Genomic DNA, 23,163 nt, shown 5'->3' on the forward strand with positions numbered 1-23,163 from the left:
TTTCTACATGCTGAAAATATGAGTTATTCATCTCATGCAGTGGAACTGTACTCAATGTATGAAGCGGATGGACCCTGCTGAGACTATGATCTGTGCCTCCTTCCTGTGATGTCGGTAGTGAATCGTCATAGCTGCCCTATAACGGAAATTGTGGGGGTGCCCTCAGCGGCCTTATGCAACCTTCTTTGTAAAACTTTCTATCATGCAGTTCACATAAGGTAATGTGTGCAGCCAGTTCTCGAATGTGAATTTATCATGAAAAAAACAAAAGACAAGTGGAGTTTGTCAAAAAAGGAACAGTTTTTTATTCTTCTGAGTTTTATATAGCGCGAACTTAACCGAAGGTATCAGTTATCAGAGACCTTTACATGAGCACCGGTTGCGTTACATAAGAACACATTCATTTTTGTTAGGTACAGGGAGATTAAGTGATTTGCCCAGAATGACAGGATGTTGAGCATTGTTGCCGAGGCATGAACACGATTCCCCAGATTTGAGGTCAACCGCCCTAGCCGTTAGACCACATCCTCTCCCCAACAGTTGGCTTAAATAAACACTTCGGCCGAGAGCACAGTTACTGAAGTGGATTTGAGGACTGTCTCAAGATGCAATCAATCTGAACAATCTATTTTTACATTTCTTTGGGTATCATAAAGTGTGTCCATCTATCCTTTTTTGGTAAAAGAATGTGGGCCTTGTCTTTGGAGTTATAAATAGAGCCCATGATAACAAATGCAGGTGGGCCTTGACCTTGTGTGGACACAATGAGGACCAGTGTGTAATGTGTCCAGATGTCCGGCATGTACTGTGTGTGCTGTGTCATGATTGGCTGTGTATTCCTAACTTCATGTGGCATCTGACTCTACGGTGTTTCTGGGAAAACGCACACCCCTCTGGCCTTGTGTGCTTTATTGGGGCTAATGTCTGAGGAACTGACCTCAGTTTTCTGTTCATACATATATCTGCCAGCTACATGCCACCCCACCTGTGACTCGACAATCAGTAACCTGAGGCCTAAGTCTCAGCGCCTGCCTGACCACATGTTTCTGAATCTGGGTTTTTGGAGCATTCATGATGGGGGAATTTGATAATAGAGATGCAATGTCATTCTTACATTTGAATGTGTCATTATAAACACTGGCATCGATTTTTTCAACATTAACAATACCCCTCAAGTTGAACTTTCAACTACTTCATCTCACAGTGTTCTCCAACTAGTTGCTTGTGAGCTACTGTAGCTCTCCAGCTAACTCTGAGTATCTCACCTGTGTGTAGCCCAGCTTATTAAATTAGAAAGTTTTTGCTTGGCTGAATTAATATACATATAACAAAATTGAAATTATACAAAACTTATATTAGTAGCTCTCAATGCAGAAAAGGTTGGAGACCCCTGATTTATTCTAACCCATACTATTGACTATTGCTATTTTCCTAGTTACTTGATTCTACTCATTTTGAGGACTGCATTTTTACAGCAGGAAACTTCCAATTGCAGGGAATCACCCTAACATGACAGGCTTAAGAAAACAGGCAGTAATGATGTGCACAGTCCGGACAGCCACCGGGGAAGCCAGGAAAACCGGTTCGAAAACCATTCCTGCTCAGGGGCACCTCCCTCCTTGCACATGTCTCTTTGTAAGAGGTGCAGTGTCCGGATGGCAAGAGTCAGAGTCCCATTGTCCATCTCATTTCTTGTGATAACCGTGCAGCAGGATGTCCAGATCTATGCGCACATCCCTACTCCACATTGTGGTCATTAGGGCTAACACATATCGTTGTTGCATCACCATGAGGCACATGGCTGTCAGTACTTTCTTGATCAAATTCAGGCTGAGCTCAATGCTGTTCATTATCTTGAGCATTTCAAACCTGGTTATCTGAAACCAGCAGGCATTTGCTTTTGTTTGTAAGGTGAAGAAGGGTATGGACACTCCTGCAGATACTTGTGCATCAGAGAACAGTCCGAATTATTCTGGAATATCCTTGTACTGAGCCCAGCCAAAATAATCAGCAGTTCTTTTTTCACGAGCCTGATGCAACAGAGACGTCTTCTTCCTTAGAGGGCGTTGGTACAAAGGTGACAGGTCTTCTCCGGGAATAGCCATGGACGGGGTGTGTATAGTGATGAGGGAGCAGATGCCACGCCATCCAGAGAAGAGCTGAGTGTAGGCAAACTCGCCTCACTGCCAAAAGGTATCCATCAGCATGGAGGTGCCCCATTGCATTTCTGAAATGTGCCACAGTTTTCATTCATGCCTAGTGGAAATGTTCCTTTACCTCTGAAACACAGGGAATACAATTAAGGGTTGCCCCTTTTCTTCTATCCACCTCGGTTTAGCAGATTTCATGGCATCGGGTATCTAAGCTGCTGTTCAATCCTCCCTTCAGAGACTCAGTTCCCTTCATATCATCAAGATGGATGGCCCTATACTGGAATTCCATGTCTGGTGTCCATTTGTTATTAAAGAAGACTGCACCAGATGTGCTAAAGGACTGCAGATGGAAGCAGGAGCGAACCTGTTTGTGCACTGGCTCGGTGGCTTTGCTACCTCTAAGAATCTCTTCTCTGGGAAGTCTTGAGTCCAAACAGTAACCTCCCCTAAGGTGCCCCTCCTTCACATCCTGTCAAGCTCAGTTTGATTCTCACAAGGCTAAGAGAAAAGGTACAGTGTTGTTGAATCGGTCTCATATCAGGTCAGATTCACTACTACGCTATGGGGTTCTAACATGTTGGGTTGCATTTTGGCCCTAAACCTACATAGGTATAGTTGGAGAAGGCATTTTGCTTTTTCCGGTACCAGCCCTTGGGGCAAGTAAAGCCTTGTTTTGCCTACTGCATGCAGTATCAGTGAATAAACGTAACATGACCTGGCTGATATCTTAGAGCCCATAGTGGTCTTGTGCTGCTATCAGGTGTTGTGTAAGAGGGTGCTGTGTAGTGCATATGGGATGCTAGTGTTAGGTTTGGTATAATTATAAGTGTGTGGAAACGGTCCATTAGACAAGTGTGGTGATAGCTTCAGGATGGACTCCTTTGACTAGGCAGTTCTTAGTTGATCGATGGATGCAGAAACACCCATAGTAAATAGAGGGTACATAGAAGTGCAACAAAAAGCACTGAACATTGCAAGTCATGGGATGAATCAAAGAGAGGTGTCCGTAGTCCTCTGAGGATAATTTTCTTAAAAGGTTTGAAGCAAAAAAGTTCACGGTACAGTTCGTAGTTTTTCATTCTGCACGCTGTATATCTCGCCAGGGTGTTGATGTGGTGCTGAAAAGGTGGTGTACTTGGACATTTGATTGCCCGCCTGTCAAATAAGAGTTACATTAATTTGTTAGTTCAGAAAACAGTGCAATATTGCATGTGCTGTCATCAATAATTTTGCTTCGGGGTTCCTGTGCTTTCCTTCAAGGGTGCGCTCTCCACCCTTCATTCACTCAATTTTAGTGAGGCACCAGAAGGTGGCCCCAGTCGGGGTATCTATTTTTTGATGGCTTACATTAAGGAGTGGGAATGCATTTATATTTTATAAGTTGTTAGGCCTCTCCTCTCTCCGCACCTAGCTGGGAGTTAGACTGGTAATGGATTTTTTAGGGCGATCTCATGATTATAAGAACGGTACTAATTTTAGTGATGATTCCATGGGCGTTGCCAGCCGGTCTCACTTGGGGTGTATGCATTGGGGTGCTATCCGTGTGGGCAGTGTTTTTTGACCTACAGGTGCACACGAATATGTGTAATGAGGAGGTGTGTCCCTGTTTGTGCATTGTTGGTGGTTGCAACGTGCCCCAAAGTCTCGTGTATACCCCTCTAGTCCCCGGCATGGTGCATGCACCATGAAACTCCTTCGTGGCGCCAGGTGTCTTGACTACACCCTTTTTCTAGAGACTTCTTTTTGGGCTAGTTTGGGCTTCATTTGTTGGTATTTTGCAGGGGCGGCTCCTCCATTGGAGCAGAGGAGCATCGCCTCACATTCCCCCTGAAGCCCCAGAGATAACAAATAAAATGGCAATTGATTTCCATTTTATTTTTTATCGTCCCTTCCTGACCCAAGCATTAGGACGGGCGTGGCTTGCTGAGTGAGTAGGAAGGAGTGGTGGGCAGAGGGTTGCTTTTGCACCTGTTTAAAGTGTGCATGTGTCTTTGGCCAGCCGTCTTAAGACGGCCAGCCACACATGCGCACTTTAAACCTCTCAACCCAGCTGTCTTAAGACAGCTAGGTTGAGAGTAAGTGCAGGCATCAAGTGCCCTCAAAAGCGCCGAGAGACCCGCTCCCACCAATCAGGGCACTGCTCACTTGCTGGTTAACAACATGTGAGCAGTCCTGAATTGGTAAAGGGAGTTTGCTGGGGCCTGCACTCTAGTCCCAACAGAAGATGGAGTGAGGAGGATATTGTTGTCATGTTCACGGTAAGTGCTTTTCATTTTTCTTATATTTTTTGGCCACCTTCCCCACCCTCAGTAGATGCCACTCGTCACTAGAATTTTAGGCACCTCGCTAGGTCTCATGTGATCTGCTATCTCATTTATCATGAAAAAAATTCATTTTGCGAGGTCTGAGGTTGGGGTTACTGCTTTCTCCAGATGATGTATGTAAGGCCCGCTGTGTTGGCTGATTGCTAGGCCTGATACATGGGTGAGCACATTTTGCGTTCTACTCTCTTTTAGAACGGTGAATGATTTTGCAGACCCCCATCTTTCAGGCACCCCTTCTCCCTCGGACCACGTCTCTTCATGGGTATTTGAATATGTGGTTCCTAGCTGCGTCTAAGGGCTTCTAACCAGTGGCACATTCTGTTGTCATTTTGGAGGGGCATGACCCAGCAAAAAATGGTGAATAATTTGACAATTTCAGGGAAAGGAAGAAAGAAATGGAGAATGGAGAATCCAGGGATTAAGACCAAGAACTCATCATAATTTGCCAAATGAAGGTAATGGACTGGGACAGTTGGTTATTCAGGTGGACCTCCCCCTCCTGACTGACTCAATGCCATGCAATGCTTTGCAAACTGTCAGATCATGTGTGGCCAAGGTTTTGGGGTCTTCGGTATCCCAAGCATACAGGAATCCTGGCTCCCAACACTGGAGGGCTGCTTTGTTTCGGAACTCAGAGGGGGCTTCCATTTGGTCGGAGGCTTCTGGTCTTTTGGGGCACTGTTGGGGCTACAACCCATGAAGGAACTTTGGTCCTGGACTGGAAGCTCGAGAATGAAGACTTTGTGATTTGGTAATTGGAACTCCTCCCAATGGACATGGCTATGAGCACCTGGGTGCCTGCTTTTAAGGACCTGTCGAGGTGCATCCCTGCCTACCTAATCAGACTGCCTTTCTCCTGGGGTGTGGCTTGCCAGTCCCGCCCTGGGGATCAGCAGCAGAGTTGGGTATAGGCTCTCGCAGATGCCCTAAATTATGAAACCTAGTGTGAATACCTGATCAACAAAGTACATACAGCAACTCTGAATTCCTGAATGCAAGTGAAGGCTTGAATTCCTAATATTGCATCATTGGTCCTTCTTTTTGATTTTTGGTACAGCGGATTTTGAGGTGTGGGTGAAATGGGCGGTATGCATTGGGGATTCTTAACTTACTGTATATTTGGGTTCTGCATTTGTGTGAAGGCATTACCTCTCCAGACAGTTACTACTCCCTGTCATGGTTGTGGCCCTGGTCCCTGTTGAGTGGGGTTCCCTGTCTGTTGTTACTCTTGCCATGCGTTTGTCCAACTACCTCATCTCCGTTGCGCTGTTGTGGTGGCTGACTTGCCTCCCTGTGACTGAATGTAGGGGGCATTCGTGTCTCCCTGTGCCTGGTTTTATAGATGGAGTTTCAGTGGGGACTGGACCTGTCTCATTGGCCTTTGTTTGTGGTATGTGTTTGGCCGGCATCTGTCTGCCATGTGGCCTATTCTGTGACAATTGTAACATTTCATAAAATCTGGTTCATGCCAACAACCCTTTCCTTTGCCGTTATAGTTATGTCAAAATCCTCTGGGGTTTTGTGGTGGATCCCCCTTCAAAACTGGCGCCATTTGAATGCTTGCGGTATTTTTTAAATTAGCGGTGTCTATTTAGGATTGCTCCTATTTTTCTTGATCCTTCTCTTGTTTCTTTTGTACAGGTGCAATATGTGGGCCTGTATCTCCAACCCGGGTTTGGTATCTAACCCCACTTCACCATCCAAACTGCTTAGTATCTAGGTGGGTAGCCCCTTTTTGAGGATATTATAAAAGAATGCTACTTGTGGGCCTGTGTCAGTCCAATGCTGTCCTGTCTCTTGTCCCCATTGTTCCCTCATTCTATCCAGAAAATTGGTTATGGTTTTCCCATGTTTCATAGTCTCTGGGCCCGATTCACAGAATTAACTTCAGACTAAATCCTAAACTTACTACTTTGTGGTATGCACAGAATGCACTTACTACTTTTGGTATTCACAGACTGCACTTACTACTTTTGGTATTTACAGAATGGATTTACGACTACTAACTTTACGTCCGCACTCGGGACGCGGAGATTCTGGCCTGGAGGCGGGGCTTCCGGGCCGGAGGCGGAGTTTCCGGCCCGGAGGCGGAGCTTCCGGCCCGGAGGTGGAGATTTCGGCCATGGCTAAATCTCCGCCACTGGCCGGAATCCCCACCTCTGGGCCGGAAGCTCCGCCTCCGGCCCGGAAGCCCCGCCTCCGGCCTGGAATTTCCGTCCCGAGTGCGGACGTAAAGTTAGTAGTCGTAAATCCATTCTGTGAATACCAAAAGTAGTAAGTGCAGTCTGTGAATACCAAAAGTAGTAAGTGCATTCTGTGAATACCACAAAGTAGTAAGTTTAGGATTTAGTCTTAAATTAATTCTGTGAATCGGGCCCTCTGTCTTTAACCCTCCTACATCAGGGCGGTCCAGGAACATATCCCTCAGGGCAGTCCATATTTGGTGCCTGTACAAATTGAATGTGCCCCCATCATGCTTGGTGTTTTTCAGCGTGATTGCTGGGATGCGAGCTCGGTCGAACACCTTGTTAGTCTGCTCTGCGATAATACTAATTAGTAGACTTTTGACATCGCCCATTGCTATGCTTATTCACGCCATGCTCTTCTCAAAGCATGAGATCCAATTCCATGCAAGTTGCAGAATGGCCTTAGAAAGATCTCACCCTTCCCTTGGGCCATTATCTCTCTTGGGGTCCGTCTAACTGTCCCACGTGCTCGGTAGAAGCAGTGATGTCTTTGTCACTGCCCCCCTTGTGCGCACGCAAGGGTGCCATCTTATTTCTACTGCACCTTGTTTGGGTCTGTACCAGGCTACCATGGTCTCTTATTTCCCGGTCAGCCCCATTTCTGTGTTAATAATCTGGTGAGGCACGGATTCCAGCCAAAAGTCTTTTATCTAGTTCTACCTCTGATTCCTCTCCGATCAGTGACCCATACCTATCCCCCCTCCTTAGGTGAAGGCTGCGCTACTCTGCCTTCTCGCTGTGCTTCCATGGTGAAAGCTCTCTCTCTCTAACTCTCGCCTTAGTTCGCGCCTTTCCACTAAATCATATTTAGATTGCCGCCTTTGCTCTGAGGTATGCTGTAACATCCTGCACATCTCATGGAAGCATGAGATGTTGCTAGGTGATTAGAATCTTTGGTTGATGGAAAAGTCAGTTGATACCAAAGCCTGACTGGAATACAAGCAGCTTGTGGATGGGGTCTTTTATCCTGAATTAAACTTACAATCTACAAACTTCACTTCGTCTTTGAGTTGGATTCTTACATTTGGCGACAGAGGATGAGATTGCTAAGCTAATTTTAAGGAAAGAAGTTAAAAGGAGAAAAAGGACCTCAACACTACTTGCATCACTGGTGAGAAAATCATCGTTCCTCATTTCATTTTACTTAAAACGAGATTTTGACTCTTTGCCTCTTTTGTACAACTTTCTCGTGTGCTGCATTGTGGCCTGGAACCGTGATGGGCTCCTAATGGATTGTGTTTTTGCTTTGCCAATACCTCGCATCACTCTTGAAGGTTTGCTCGTTGAGGATTGAATTCTTGCCAAAGGTTCGGGTGTTTTGTTGATTTGGGACTTTGAGAGTCTCCTCCATTAGGAGAATGCACTCCGTTGTTAGTGTTTAAAATTTTTTTGATCAATAACATAAACGGAGATCCTTACCGCGTCGTGTATCTCGTGCTGTCATGGTTACTGCTCGGCACCCGGAAGTTTTTCTTCAGCCCATTGTGAACCTTCTGCGCATGGCCGCAACGTCACCACGCATCAGCGCACTGCGGAGGGACCCGTCTCCTAGCTACCTGAAACGCAAGAGTGGAACGCACTGTCTTCATGCGAACACTACCTTGCCTGCATCGCGGTGTGAAGCGGTTTGAGGCTGAGGGGAAAGCAAGGTTTCATCGGTGTTTCGGCAGTGATCCGCACACTTGACTGAAGTGCGAGTCAGATATTCAATACGCACAGCGGATCACATTTTGTCTTTTCAGTGATTCGCACACTTGGGAAATTGATGCAAGGTATGTTCATTTCAACAGGGCGATACTCTGTCTAGTAACCTGCGTTGTGAAGCGCTTCATCTGCACGCTGACTCTCCTGCACACTGCACGTGACTACTAACACAGGTGGGAACAGCGATTCATGTGAAGGAATAAAGAGAGGGAGTGAAAGGCCACATTACATGCTACAGCATTTGCTTCCGTTTCACTTCAGTGATACGCACACTGTGAAGAGTAAATCACACTTACCAAGGAAAATCTTTGTTGGTGTTTCACTTCAGTGATACGCACACTTTAAAAAAAAAAAAAAAACACAGTTCAAAAGAAACTTTAAAACTTTGAAAATTCAACTGTGTGTAATTTTAATGATGTATGCGCTATATTGAAGGGTTATGTATTGCTTGTACACTAATAATTAATTTAAAATTCTCTTGGTAGAAATAGAAGGGCTGAAGAGTAGAAGGGTTCAACGTTCACATAGGATCAAAACTTAAATTGAGAGAATTAGCGTGTCTTAAGAAAAAAGTTTAAGTAATAATTTGAAGTTTTATCACATTTGAGGGTTGATTTTCAAACATGCAAAATGTAACTGCACCCCCTTTCTTTCTGTCCACCCCTGGAGATCCACCAATTAAATGGCAGAAATGGCGTAAAGTGTTTGAGAGATATGCCAGGGTTTGCGGAGCCTCCTTGAGTGCCGAAAGAAAGACTGCATTACTACTTCACTGCTTGGGGTCGGAAGGTCAAGAGGTATTTGACCACCTTCCAGAATTAATCGATCGAAGTTTGAATGAGTATGAGATATGCATAGCTATGCTTGATAAACACTACCTACCTAAGGTGAGTACAATACTTGTAAGGTACCACTTTGGTAGGAGATCACAAATGGAAGATGAAAGCATAGAAAATTACATAAATGCCCTTAGGAAGTTAGCTTCATCGTGCAAGTTCGGTCCTACACTGGATGAACGTATTAGAGATCAGTTTATGTTAGGTTGTAACATTGAACGTGTTAGGGAAGAACTTTGGCAGAAGGATGAACCAAGCTTAGAAGATGTTTTGGTCATTGCAAAAAGGATTGAACATTCTTTGAAGTGTGTAGAGGTTATTAAGAAGGATGAAGAAAAGAAAGAAAAACATTCTGTACAAGTAATCAAAGAAAATCCTAAAGTTAACAATGAAAAAAGGGATTATTTTAAGAAAAGTACTCCTAATGGAACTGGTGTAAAGTTTGATACTTCTAAAATGACGTGCTTTCGTTGTGGTAAACTAGGTCATTTAGCAAATGATAAACAATGCCCTGGTTGGAGAGCCACATGTGGTAAATGTAAAAGGAAAGGGCATTTCACAGTTGCGTGTAAAGGAAAAAATTTCAAAGGCAAAGCTAATGAAATATATTATGATGTGGAGGATACTTGTGAATCTCTCAGTGAGGTTGACTGTGGACAGATTCAAATCCAGGCAGTTCAGAGTGAGGAAAAGAAAAGTTGCCCGACTGATGAAATATGTGTTGAGGGCTGTAGGAGAGTAGGGTCTGCTATCCTATGGTCACCCCAAATTTTTGCTTTTTGCTTCACTGGTTTTTGACATATTGAGGCTGTGGGCCTGCTAATCAGACCCCCAGTCTGCTGTTCTCTCTACTAAATTGACACTATGCACTTTAGGTGCATAACCAATTGGAATTGGATCACCCTGTGAGCCCCTGTACCAGTGTACACTAGGTACCCAGGGCATTGGTGTATCTAAGGCCTACCAGGGGCTGAAGCATGTATTGTGCCACCCCTGGCCTGGCCTAGCAATTTGACACAACTGGCTGATCACTCAGCTCGGGTAAGTTGGTGTATCCACCTCTTACTTAGGTGTAGTATACCTATACCTAACCTTAAATGGGACACATGTTAACCTATAAGTCACTCCTATGGCAGGCCTTAACAATCCTGAAGGCAGAGTGCTTGGTTCCATGTGAGATGGTGCTCTGGCATGAGCTGAGCCTGTCTGCAGTGGTCGGAACAACTTCCTTCTACCGTTTCCAGATATCGCCATACCATATACTCTTAAGTGCATTATGAACCTCGCGGTTAAATGCTATCTTTGGTTTGGCTTTATCAAAACATGTCGAGTAAGGTGTCATACGAATTGGAATACTAACCCCTCGCCAATTCTGGTGACGGGGTTAGCATTCCACCCTTCTAGAGGGACACGACATGTACAGCACCTGAAACCCGGGTAAAATCAGACATAGCCTCAGCTCCACAAAATGGACGCTGCCACCACCGACACAAGTCTGCCCTCCTGCTGCTGGGAGTCCTTCCAGCTTGGGAGATGTGGACAAAGGGTTTCCTGCCAGGGGAGGTGCGTGCACCACCCCAGACAGGATTTTGTGCATTGGTCAGGTAGGGCTTGAATAGAATCAGACATGCCTGAGGCTCACAAGGAGCCTCGGTGCATATGCCAGTTCAAACCGGTCTTGGGGCACACCAGCCCCAGACCTGGGGCGAGCTGGACAAAGGATTGGGGGTGTAACCACCCCCCTTCCTGGTCCCACCCTTAGGGAGGGACCTAGCAGGTAGTCCGGCCCCTAGAATCCGCTTAAAGGTAGGAGCTGTGTCCTAAGACTTCAGACATCCTGGACTCAACTTAACACTAAGAAGAAGACGGGAACTTCGACGTTCTGCTGCACAGAAGACTGAAGGAATTCTCCCCTATGGTCAGGGAGTGACCATCTTGCTAACGCAAGCACCAACCAGCGAATCGATGTCTGCTTTGCCGCCGCCTCCTGCCGGAGCCCGAGCCCAGAGACCGACAAGAACTGGACCTCCAGAACTCTCACAGGCCGATCCACAGTCCCTGCAAAGAAGGAACCCGTGGAGGCACCGAGAAACGTGGAGCCAGCCATCTTGGAAGACACTCGACAAGCTGCAAGCGCAACAACAGAGGCTCCCTCCAAGTTGTGCTTTGGGTTCTGAGTTCTGAGAAGCCCAACATCCGAGCAGCATCTGCACCAAAGGTGAGCCCTCCAGCATCTCCACGATCTGCGTGGGGCCCTTCTGCACTTTGCAACTCGATGCGCCTGCCCGGTCCCTGGCCCGTTGGCTAGTGGCCATTTTGGCGAACTATCTTGAAAACTATGATTCTGGTCTGGTTGCCCCAGACTGGCCCCTGCTGCCCTCCAAAGAAGCAGCCCCTCTGACCTTGCTGGTCAGAACCACCAGCTTTCTTCGATTCCTGCGACTCCTGCTTTTGCCAAGGCTTGTTTGCTTCTGTTGAGTCGCCGACACCGCCGACAGCGAGAGCCTGCATGGGACAGCTCGTGAACCGACTCCTGGATGTCGTCGACCTTCAGGGACCACGTGGCTGCAGAGACAAGCTACACCTCTTCACCTGTTTGCACCCGACATCGCCTGGTACCTACCTGGTGCCACGCCGGTCACTGGCTAGTGACTGTGAACACTGTCCCCTCTGCTTTCAGGTCTTCTACAACTCCGATCCATCCTTGGATCCACCGCATCTCTTCTGGACCGGCCGCCTGCAGCATCTTTGTCATCAGGCTCCATTGAACAGATAGACGAAACCCGACGCACTTCGAGCCCTATGCACCCGCTTCCCGTGGGTGAGGTAAAGCTGGCACTCCGGTGCACAAGTGTAGAGTAACATCTCTAATGTCTAGGTTTGAAGTCTTGATTTCGTAGTTCAACCAGAAGACCCTTCTAGCAGTAACTTTTGAACTTTTACGCACCCATTGAAAACCTATGGGAGCCCGCGTGTAACTTTCCTCACTGTACACGCGACCCGTGGACCTCCTGGTCACTAACTGAAGTTAGCTCCTTGTAGGCCCAGCGATTCTAGAGGCCCTAGGCCTTTTCCCTTTCCTAGTCGTGGTATTTATACCACTATTTTAGTATATGGTTTGAGCGGCCACCAGGGCCTATCCATATAAAGTGCAACTTCTGTATATTGTGATACTTTCTTGTTTAATGATTTGTGCTTCTGTGCTCACAAAGAGTCTAGGGCATACTTTGAGTAATAAATACATATATATTTTGAATATATATCTGTGTGGTGTCCTTTCATTGGTATAAAGGGGGGTTACATATGGTAAAACAGCTTGCTTTACATGCCAAAATGAGTTTAGCCTGAAAGACTGCTAACCTACGCTCCCACTAGGGCAGCTGGTCCGAAAAGGTTGACTTACAACCCCACCATAAGGGTTGCTTGGCATGGTACAAGGTGGTCACTTTAACTAGTGAACATCATATACCAGGCCAACTTCTCACAAGGACAAAGTTACAAGAGTACTTTTTGACTCGGGTGCTAAGATCACCATAATTTCGAAAGATTTTTATGCAAAAGAAATCAAAAATAGCATCAAAATGTATTCACCCGACATTAGATCCTTTGCCTATGGAGGTGAACCTATCAAGTTATGTGGGTATTTTTGGGGTCTGATTGAATACAAAAATAGACTTACAAGTGGGAAAATGTATTTATCACAGAAAGGTGACAGCATTTTGAGCTGGTTTCACAAGAGAGACCTTGGTGTTATTTTAGATCCAAATTCTTCTCCACCTATTTTGTTAAAGGAAAATTTTAAATCGCCCTCTGTGACCAGTGTGGAGACGAGTGTTGAAAACCATTTTACGTGTATGCTGACAGAACGTTTCCCCAAAGTTTTCGGTAGTAGCCTAGGTTGTCTTAGAGGTAACACTCATCATATTCACCTGGTTGAAGGGGCAAACCCAGTTTATTGCAAGGTAAGGAGTATTCCGGTAGCTGTCAAGGAAATGGTTCAAACTGAGTTAGAAAAATTGAGAAGAGAGGGTATTATTGAAGAAGTCGAAGCAACGCAATGGCTTGCCCCTGTGGTAGCTGCGAAGAAGGCTGATGGCTCTCTTCGCTTATGTGTGGACCTTAGAGAGTTAAACAAGTGCGTGGTGATTGACAAATACCCGTTACCAAAAATCGCAGACATGCTGATGCTGCTAAAAGGGGCAAAAGTGTTTAGTACAATAGATCTCAGGTCTGCGTATCACCAAATCAAACTGGATGAGCGTTCAAAGGACTTAACGGCGTTTATCACGCCCTTTGGGACTTTTCGTTTCTTGAGGCTACCATTTGGGTTGGTCTTGGCGGCTTCAGTGTTTCAGAGGGCACTGGAATCTGTTTTGAAGGGACAACCTGGTGTCAGGGTATATCAAGATGATATTCTAGTTTTTGGTATAGATGATAATGAATACTATGAGAGAGTTTTACAAGTACTGAAGAGATTGGATGAGTCGGGATTGACAGTTAAAGTGGAAAAATGCAAGTTCAAGAGGAGATCGATAGATTATCTGGGTCACACAATTGGAGATGGGGGTGTGTTACCTAAAGAAAGTCTAGTAACCGCTATTCAGAAGATGCCTTCTCCAAGCAATAAAGAGGAGCTGTTAAGTTTTTTAGGCACGGCCGAATTTTATAGTAAGTTTGTGCAGAATTTTGCTTCCCTATGTGTCTCAATGAGGACGTTATTGCATAAAGGATGTGAGTTTGTCTGGGATGATAAATGTGAAAAGGAATTTTGTTTACTCAAAAAGAAATTAGATTTAGCTCCTAAACTCAGCAGTTTTGACCCGGAAAAGAAATCAGTGTTGGTGACCGATGCAAGTGTGAAAGGTCTGGGTGCGGTTTTGATGCAAAGGAATAATGGTGATGATGATGTGATCTTATTTTTGTCTAGGAGTTTAAGAGGTGCTGAAGTACGGTATTCAGTTATAGAGAGGGAAGCTCTAGCAGTGCACTGGTCTATAAAGAAACTACGAAATTTGCTTTGGGGAGGTACCTTTGAGGTCAGGACAGACCACAAGCCCTTATGTGAGGTATTCAAAAATAAGGGTATAGATGCGATCTCCAGCAGAATCACAAAGTGGGTAGTCGCTTTACAAGACTATGATTTTGACATCAGGTATATTCCAGGCATACAAAACAAGGTAGCTGATGCTTGGTCAAGGTTGGTTGTGTGTGGCAATTCAGGTCTAGAAGAAGAGGATGAAGAGGAAGGAGAAATGGTTTGCTTCATTGAAGGGGGAATAATAGAGAAAGAAAGGTGGTTGAGGTCTGTTATTGAAGATGATGTACTAGCGAAAGTCAAAATTTGTTTAAAAGAGGGTTGGAATGTGAAGAGTAAGAATGAGGAAGTGGATACATTTTGGCATGTTAGAGATCAACTTGCGGATCAAGATGGCTTTCTTGTCAGAGGGGCACGATTAGTTCCCCCTACCTCTCTTAGAGATGAATTAATTTCTTTGGCCCATGATGGGCATCTTGGTATTTCTAAAACTAAGGAATACTTGCGATCTTCTTACTGGTGGCCAGGAATGGATTTATTAACTGAATGGAAAATAAGAGACTGCATGCAGTGCGCACTTAGTGAGAGAGTGAATAAGCCTAGAACACAACCCATGATAATAAGGGACCGACCTGATGCTCCTTGGAAAGAAGTTGGACTTGACATTTTAGGTCCAATCTCTGTATCTGGTGTTGAGTGGTACGTTCTGGTTTTAGTTGATTTCTTTTCTCGTTGGCCGGAAATAGCTATAACGCGTGGGATTGAATCTAAACATGTTAAGGATTTTTTGAAAAAAATCTTTGATAGAGAAGACATACCTAATGTAATACTCACGGATAATGGAGTACAATTAGTCTCAAGAGATATGGAAGAATTTTTGTGTACTTATGGCATCAAGCATAAGAAGTCTTCTCTATATCACCCAGAGACAAATGGACTCGTTGAACGGTTCAATCGGGTCCTCAAAGAAATGATTGAAATGGCAAAATCAGCGGGCCTAGACTGGCGAGCAGAAGTGTTTAAAAAAGTTAGAGTGTATAGGCTATCACCTCATGCAGTCACAAAAAGGACACTTTTTGAGTTGTTTAGGGGTAGGTGTGCTAACTCTTTAGTTACACCTTCCTGGGTAAATGATCTACAGCCTAATCGTTTTAGGGAAAATGAGAAGGATGACTGGAGGTCGTTAGAAAAAAAAAAAAATTGAAGAGAGGATGATTTGGCATGATGTAAAGAAGTCAGTAAAAAAAATGATGGTGAAAGTAGGGGATTGGGTGCTAATAAAGAATCCCCGTAAGGGTAAAAGTAAAGGGGCTTTCCTGAAACCTATTCAGGTTGTTAAGTTATTTAACAATGCGATCAAAACGGCTGATCACCGGGTGTGGAACTTGAATAGTGTGATTGTGGTGAGAAAGGACTTTGTTACGGGACTCAAAGAAGTTCCGAGAAATTCAGATTTTCCATCGCAGGAAAAATTCTACATGATGAGTCCTTGTCACATGCACGGAGATCTTCAAGGCTGATTTCTGCACCGAGGCACCTAAAAGACTATGTATGCTGAACTTAATTATTTATTCATGTTTGGTTCTATGCTTAGAGTAACCTTTGCTTGTATTATAAGGATTATTGTGTATTGTCTGTAAAGAAGGGAGATGTGTAACATCCTGCACATCTCATGGAAGCATGAGATGTTGCTAGGTGATTAGAATCTTTGGTTGATGGAAAAGTCAGTTGATACCAAAGCCTGACTGGAATACAAGCAGCTTGTGGATGGGGTCTTTTATCCTGGATTAAATTTACAATCTACAAACTTCACTTCGTCTTTGAGTTGGATTCTTACATATGTGCTGTTCTTTTCGGTTGGAATTTGCCCTCAAATTTGGTTTCTGACATTTCTTTGGCTACCTGTGCAAATCCTGAAGTTCCTCAATCATCATCAGATCCCAGAAGTCTGGGACCCTTTTCCTCACCCTGCTAGTTGTATCACTGTCCAGAACTGCTATGAACCTACCTGTCACTCATGTCTGCTCGACTGAACAGGTGGGAGTGCGTGTTCTTTATACAGCTGGGGATCGATGAGTTGAGAGCGATGGACGGGGGGTCGAACTTTGGGGAGTCTTGTGCACTGGAATGCGGTGGTCCTAGGATTGCCTGGGCCTGTGGGCCTGTTAGGCTCTCAAGCCTGGACCTAACAGTTTGCTGTTAGGTAGGGGACCCTTTGGTTCACTCAACTTGTGGGTTGGAGCATCCTAATAAGGGGAGATCAGGCATTGGGTGTAGCACCTCAATTCCTTCTTTTGGCGGGGGAGTTGGGAAGTCTTGCGTACTGTTTGTTAGATAGGATTATCAGTCTGGGCTTCCTTGAAGATGGCACAGAGCTCCAGTAGTGTCCCTCTTCTGTCCTTATTCTGTCCTGCGTATTTGCTCCCTATGTTTGTTCTTATGTGTCTGATTGCACTAGTATCTAAGTGCCTCCTTTGGCCAGGGAAATGCATGTGCCTTATTGTGTGTGCCATTTGTGGCAAAACTTGTTCCGTTTTTTTTCCTATGTGGGGAACCTGGTTTGCATGTGTCTTAGTGGTGATTTCATGATGAGTTGGGTACTTTTTAGGGGACAGATGAGCCTTAGCTTCTCTTATTTTGGGAATCTTTTTTCCTTTGCTCTAATCGTGGGGGAAAAAAAGGAAATATATATATTTCAGCCATATTTCTGGCTTTTACCGAGCTGCTCTGTTCTTAGAAGTTCAATCTGTTGCAGAGTAAACCTACGGTTAAGGTTAACTAGGTGGTTACACTAAGAAGCATGTTTGTGAAATGTATTCTGAGATGTGCATTAATGCTCTTAAAGGACTGAATAAGAAAAATGTTGAAAATTATTGGTAACTGGCGTGCATACTAGCAGTGAGTTATATAAGCTTATAACTTATAATTTAGCTGTTCGAAATGAGCCTGGAAGTATTTTATTTATATCTATGATGTAAAAGGATATATATATATATATATATATATATATATATATATATATATATATATATATATATATATATACTACTGGCAGTCGCCAGTAGATAGTTATAGTTACAACCTAGTTTCCATAGGAAATCTCAAAATTCTATTTTGAATAACTTTGGCGCCGGTTGACGAATCCTCGCGAAATTTTCAAAACTAATGGGGCGCTCCGCTCAGCTCCTACCCGGAAAGTCTCGGGGTGATTCGTCAAGCGGGGGCCGAGAAAAAAGGGGGGTCCCAAAACGCGTTTTCCCCATGTTATTTTCCATAGGACCTTCAGACACAGCTACAGCCCGAACGGCTGAACAGAATTACGTGAAATTTGGCAGAGAGGTAGCCATAAGGTCAAGGAAGTGCCTTTTGCAGGTCTGGTGTAAATCTGTTCAGTATTTCCTGAGAAAATAGCATTTAAAAGCATATCAATATCTATACGCGCGCACCGTGCGCGCACTGTGCGCGCACCCTGCCGTGCGCGAGCGCAATTCTGATTGGTTGTTAGATGTCGGTAAACATTCGAATCGGTCGAAACCAGGAAGTGTCGGCCGCCATTTTGTCTCTCGCAGTCTGAGGGGGTGAAAAAAAAAGGTGGAGAACTTGAAAAGGGGGCAGAGTGGACAGTTCCTGACCCCCTAGCCTTGGTCAGGGGGTCACAGAAGGACCCCCAAGGGAGAAAAAAACATTTCTTTTTTTTTTTTAAATCGCGAGGTGCGTGCACGCTGCACGCACGGCACGCACTGCGAACCGTTGGTGCACCTCGCGATTTAAAAAAATAAATAAATTATTACATACATAACCTAGCATTTAAAAAAACGTACAAATTCACTGAAAAAACCATAGGTTTCACACACGTTATAGTTACGAATTAGCATTTAAAAAACCTTGCAAATTCACTTAAAAAACCATAGGTTTCACACATGTTATAGTTAGCTGGACATTTTACTCGTGAAAAACCATTGAAATTCCCCCGTTATAGTTACTGCAGGCAACTATAACTCACGCGACCGCAATCCTCTGCTGATGATGTCAGATATTACATCACTGATGACATATGTGTCTTTCTGAAAAAAAAATATTTGTAATATATGTATAGCTAAAAATTAATGGAAGAAGACATTGGTAAATAAGTGTCTAAATACAGTGATGTAATATCTGACGTCATCAGCAGAGGATTGCGGTCGCGTGAGTAATAGTTGCCTGCAGTAACTATAACGGGGGAATTTCAATGGTTTTTCACGAGTGAAATGTCCAGCTAACTATAACATGTGTGAAACCTATGGTTTTTTAAGTGAATATATATATATATATATATATATATAAAAATAAAGAACTCCTCTTCCCAAAACGGATCCGAAGAAAGGAGACAGCACTAGACAGGGCTTTGAATTAAGATGTGAGTTTTATTCCATCACAAAAAAGAGGTATCGTTTCAGCGTCTACGCGTTTCAGCGTTTAGCCTTAGTCACACAGGGGTTTACTGGTTCTAACTATTTACTATGAGCTTAGTACTATCCACTGATGCATCAACATGAACATTTCACAAATACAAATAACAATGAATATGAAGGGTTACAACCTAGAAGAAAGTGCAATTGTTAATCAAAATTGACATGAAATTTGGCATAAAATAACAAATTTGAGAAAGTAGCATCTTCATAGAGGACATTGAATTCTCGACAACGACAACATACTACACTTAGGACAAAACACAGTTGCATTAATTACCAACACCTCAACATCTAATATACGTGCATCAATTTCAGTACTTATAGTGTAAAAAAGAACTGACAGAGAAAAAATGATGACTTTGTCAAAAATACGATAGCCCTAGCCCGCTTCTAGCGCATGCTATCCTGTGACCAGGGGAAACCCTTCACGGTACACGGGATTAAGTGAGCCTGATAGTCTATAAACATCGGATCTGGGAAAAAGAAAGTGACAATTTGTTTGTGGAGAAAAGGAATGACTCGAAGAATCAGAGGTCCCTCTTGGCCAAACACAAGCTACACCTGATCTCCCAGACCCAAATCTTTTTCTCTAACATTGAAATCACACCATGTATCACACCCGGGGGTCAAGCGTACCATCTGTGTCATGCCCAGTGGTGCACGGGAACACCACCTCTGACTTATTTCAGATACCAACCGTGCTAAGAAATCGGTAGCACTGACAAAACCCTTTTAGACTAAAATCTAAGATTGAGGTGCCAGTCCTGTATCACAACCAAGGCCCAAGCACACCATCTGTGTCATGCCCAGCGGCCCACATGGTGAGGCCTCAATCCTGTTTCACACCCAGGGGACAAGCGTGCCATCTGTGTCACGTCCAGTGGTCCAAAACACAACCAATATTCACCTTTCCCAGAGGGCTGACTCTCGAAAAAAGGTGACCTCCGCCGGAACACTTTAGAGGCTACTTTGCAAGTATTCAGTTTGGACACATAAAATTGGTAACATGCAGGTTTCTGTCAGTGGCAGTGTACTCAGGTACATTTTTTGCACTTCTTCCTAGTTTTCCATATGCCAAATGTGGGGACTAAGGATAAAATGTGGTCTCTTACCCACTGAGGCGGCTTCAGGATGGACCTTCACTCAGTAGATTCAGCAGATCAATTGTGGTGGCTGTTCATCTTCCTTGGCGCACAAATGTGAATCCATTTGGGCAGGATCCCTTTCCTTTTTTTCTGCAATGGGGTCCGAGGTATCAATCTCTCCTGGCTGGCTCTCCAGAATATGGCTCAAAATTGAATTTATTGTTTAATTTGAAACTTTTTTTAGTATTAATGAGTTTCTTCAGGACCCCAATTGTTGCTCAAATATGAATCTACCTTAAAAAAAAAAGACAAGAGACGTATTTGCAAAACAGAAACAGTTGGTTTAAATAAACACTTCAGCCAGGAGCACAGTTGCAGAAGCGGGTCTGAGGACTGTCTCAACGTACAATCATTCTGAGGAAGGTTTTATACATTTCTTTGGGTGTTGTCAAGTGTTTCCATCAATCCTTTTTTGGTAAAAGAATGTGGGCCTTGTCTTTGGAGTCATAAATCAGGGTCCTGAAAACAAATGCAGGTGGGCCTCGACCTTGCGTGGACACAATGGGGGCCAGTGGGTAATGTGCCCAGATGTCGGCATGAGGGGCGCATGATCACAGCGTGTACCATAGATTTAATTCTATAATTTGTATTGGATACCATAGATTTAATTCTATAATTGTATTGGACATTCTTTGCACAACTTTGCAGAACACTGTCAATTCTTCCAATAATTGCGTCTAGTGGGCAAAAACCGTGTCTGCTACAATATGACACAGAAAATCACCTTTGTGCCTTAAGCATGTAGGCCTGAAGTACAGAAACTCATGTTCCACAGTGAAGCAGTAGCCACAGAGACATCAACAAACTTACCCATGTAATACTGCTGAGCAGACAATGGTTTATATGGTGCAAGCCTAGCTACAAAACAATGAAGCCCGTACAATTTGGATCCATAGCAAATAAATTAATGGCATGAGTAGCAGGAGATTTGTGGGGGAGGATTGTATCAAGGGGCAGGGGGCAGCATCTGACCATGGATGTCAATTCACCAAAATGCCTTGGGTAGCATAAATGACATCACACGCCATATGACCTGTTCTTTCACACACACACACAAACATGAACACACACATTCATGCACAGTTTCTCACATAAACACGTTCTCACCCACAAGCACTCATATCATACATTTGAAAGCATTTTTTACTTACCTCAGCTTCCAGGGAGTGTCATATTCCAGCTAATTGTACTCCTTTTTTCATTACAGTAACACTGAATAAGATAATAATTGTATATAATTATATTGTTCACTATTAGTGTAATATAAAAGTGGAGCCCCAACCAACGTCCAGTGTTTCTGGCTCTGATTTTGCCACCTCTGAGGCCAAGGGTCTCAAAGGCAGTGCCAGAGTTTGCAAGGGGCAAGCCGGTTGTTGCAGCTGTGTCCACGCATCTGACTGGCAACAGAAACACAGGAAAGTAGGATACCGAAGGAGTAAGATTTGAAGGTGAGGACCACTGAGTTTCTTAGTGCAATATGATACAGAGTTACACAGTGATGCGGTGTTGCTTGAACAGCAGTGTCTTGATGTCGTTTTTGAAGTGCAGCATGCATGAATTTCTACTGATATGATGTTCTAGACCCTTTGGGCATGTTGCTCTTTCTTTCGTATCTGCACTGGCCTTTAACGTGCCTGTTCTGTTGCTGTTAGTTCCACACATCCCTCCTGATGATGGGAGACAGGAGCAGCAAGTGCAGGTATTATTCTGTTAAACTTCCGCAGGCCTTTGATAATCCATTTAGCCACGTGGAGGATGCTTTCCATCTGGGTTAGGTGGGATGCTTCTGAACAGGGCATAGCCCCCATCAAGGCGTAAAAGGACTAGTGCTGTTGAATCCTTCTCAGCTCCATCTTGAAGGAATAGTTTCACTCTTCGGACCAGCCTGAGTTGGCGCTCGGTTGTTTTGCTATAATGTATGATATGCGTTTTGGAATTGAATTTGCTGGTGTGAAAGCTAAGAGACGTGTTGCTCTTGGCAAGTTAAAGTCTTGCATGATCATTTAATCGAGACATCCATGGATTAGATCTTGTGTACTGCAGTGGACAAGAGTATACATTGTTCTCAGATTAATTTAGCTCAACAGAGGTGCCGGGCATCTTTGCTTGCATGGCTGTGAGGCAGCTTGTCCTGAGTGAGTCCTAAGTATAATATGGAGTCAGTTCCATTACTTTGTTGTAATGTCAAATGATTTGCCACTGTGCAGCATTTTGAATTGATTCCTTTATATTATCGCGTAGGTTTGGATGTCTCCTTGTTACATAAAGGCTTTGGTGCAATTTCTTTAGGGGGGGTGGGTCCTCTATTCACCACAGGTGCGACAATGATTTTACATTTCTCCTCTTTCAAATTGATTTCCTGCTTTAACATTTCCATTCCTAATTGAACGATTGTTAATGGTAATTGCTTTTGCAAACGCACCTGGAAAAGCCTCAATGCATGTGTGTTAGGAGGTTTGAGGAACTCAGTGACACCTGTCACATCGTTGGCTAGTAAATGGCATTCTTTTTAAAGTGTACGAGCTAAATGTCAAAATAGCTGTTCATGAAATGCATATAAATAGATTCATTTAAGTGTTATGATAATCAACATGCAAGAGGCAAGGCAACTGGCCATCTGCTACTTAAATATTATTCAGTTTTTATCTTCTACAAAATGAATCTCTGCTTGGATTATAATTAAGGCAATCTAGAATCAGTGTCTTAATTACACTATTTTACAATTCATATAATCTTGTATTTTTCATAATAGGCCGTTAGGGCACACCTCTATTCACTTTCAGTGGTTTTGAATGACTTGTAAGAAACATTCAAGTTATGAAAACTGATTAGATGGGGTTGATTATATTAATCTCCCTGATGCCATCTCTTAAATGCTGCATGTTCTTGCTATATATTTAAGTAATAGCCACAGCCTTTTACTATGCAATTGAAGTGTATTCATAAATTGGATGGAATCCTTCACCGGGTTCATTTTAATTTGATATGTGCAATATCAACTTACATAAAAGCACGTTTTGGAAAGAAATGTAATTTTCTGTTCAATTTAGGAAACATGATTGCTACGATGAGATGGCTGCCAGACGCAGTCATCAAGAGTAAGGTTGCATTTGCCAATTCAGCTGATAAATTAGGTCACAAGGTTTAGTAGAATATTATATAACGCTGGTGTATGGCAGTAGTAATTAGTGTATTTAAATGGACGTTCAGATTTCCCTGTTTTATATTTCACAGCACGCACAGAGGGCTCGGTTTAAAAGCAGCCCAGT

This window comes from Triturus cristatus, chromosome 1_2 (genome assembly GCF_964204655.1).
Source record: "Triturus cristatus chromosome 1_2, aTriCri1.1, whole genome shotgun sequence".
In the NCBI taxonomy this organism is placed as follows: domain Eukaryota; kingdom Metazoa; phylum Chordata; class Amphibia; order Caudata; family Salamandridae; genus Triturus; species Triturus cristatus.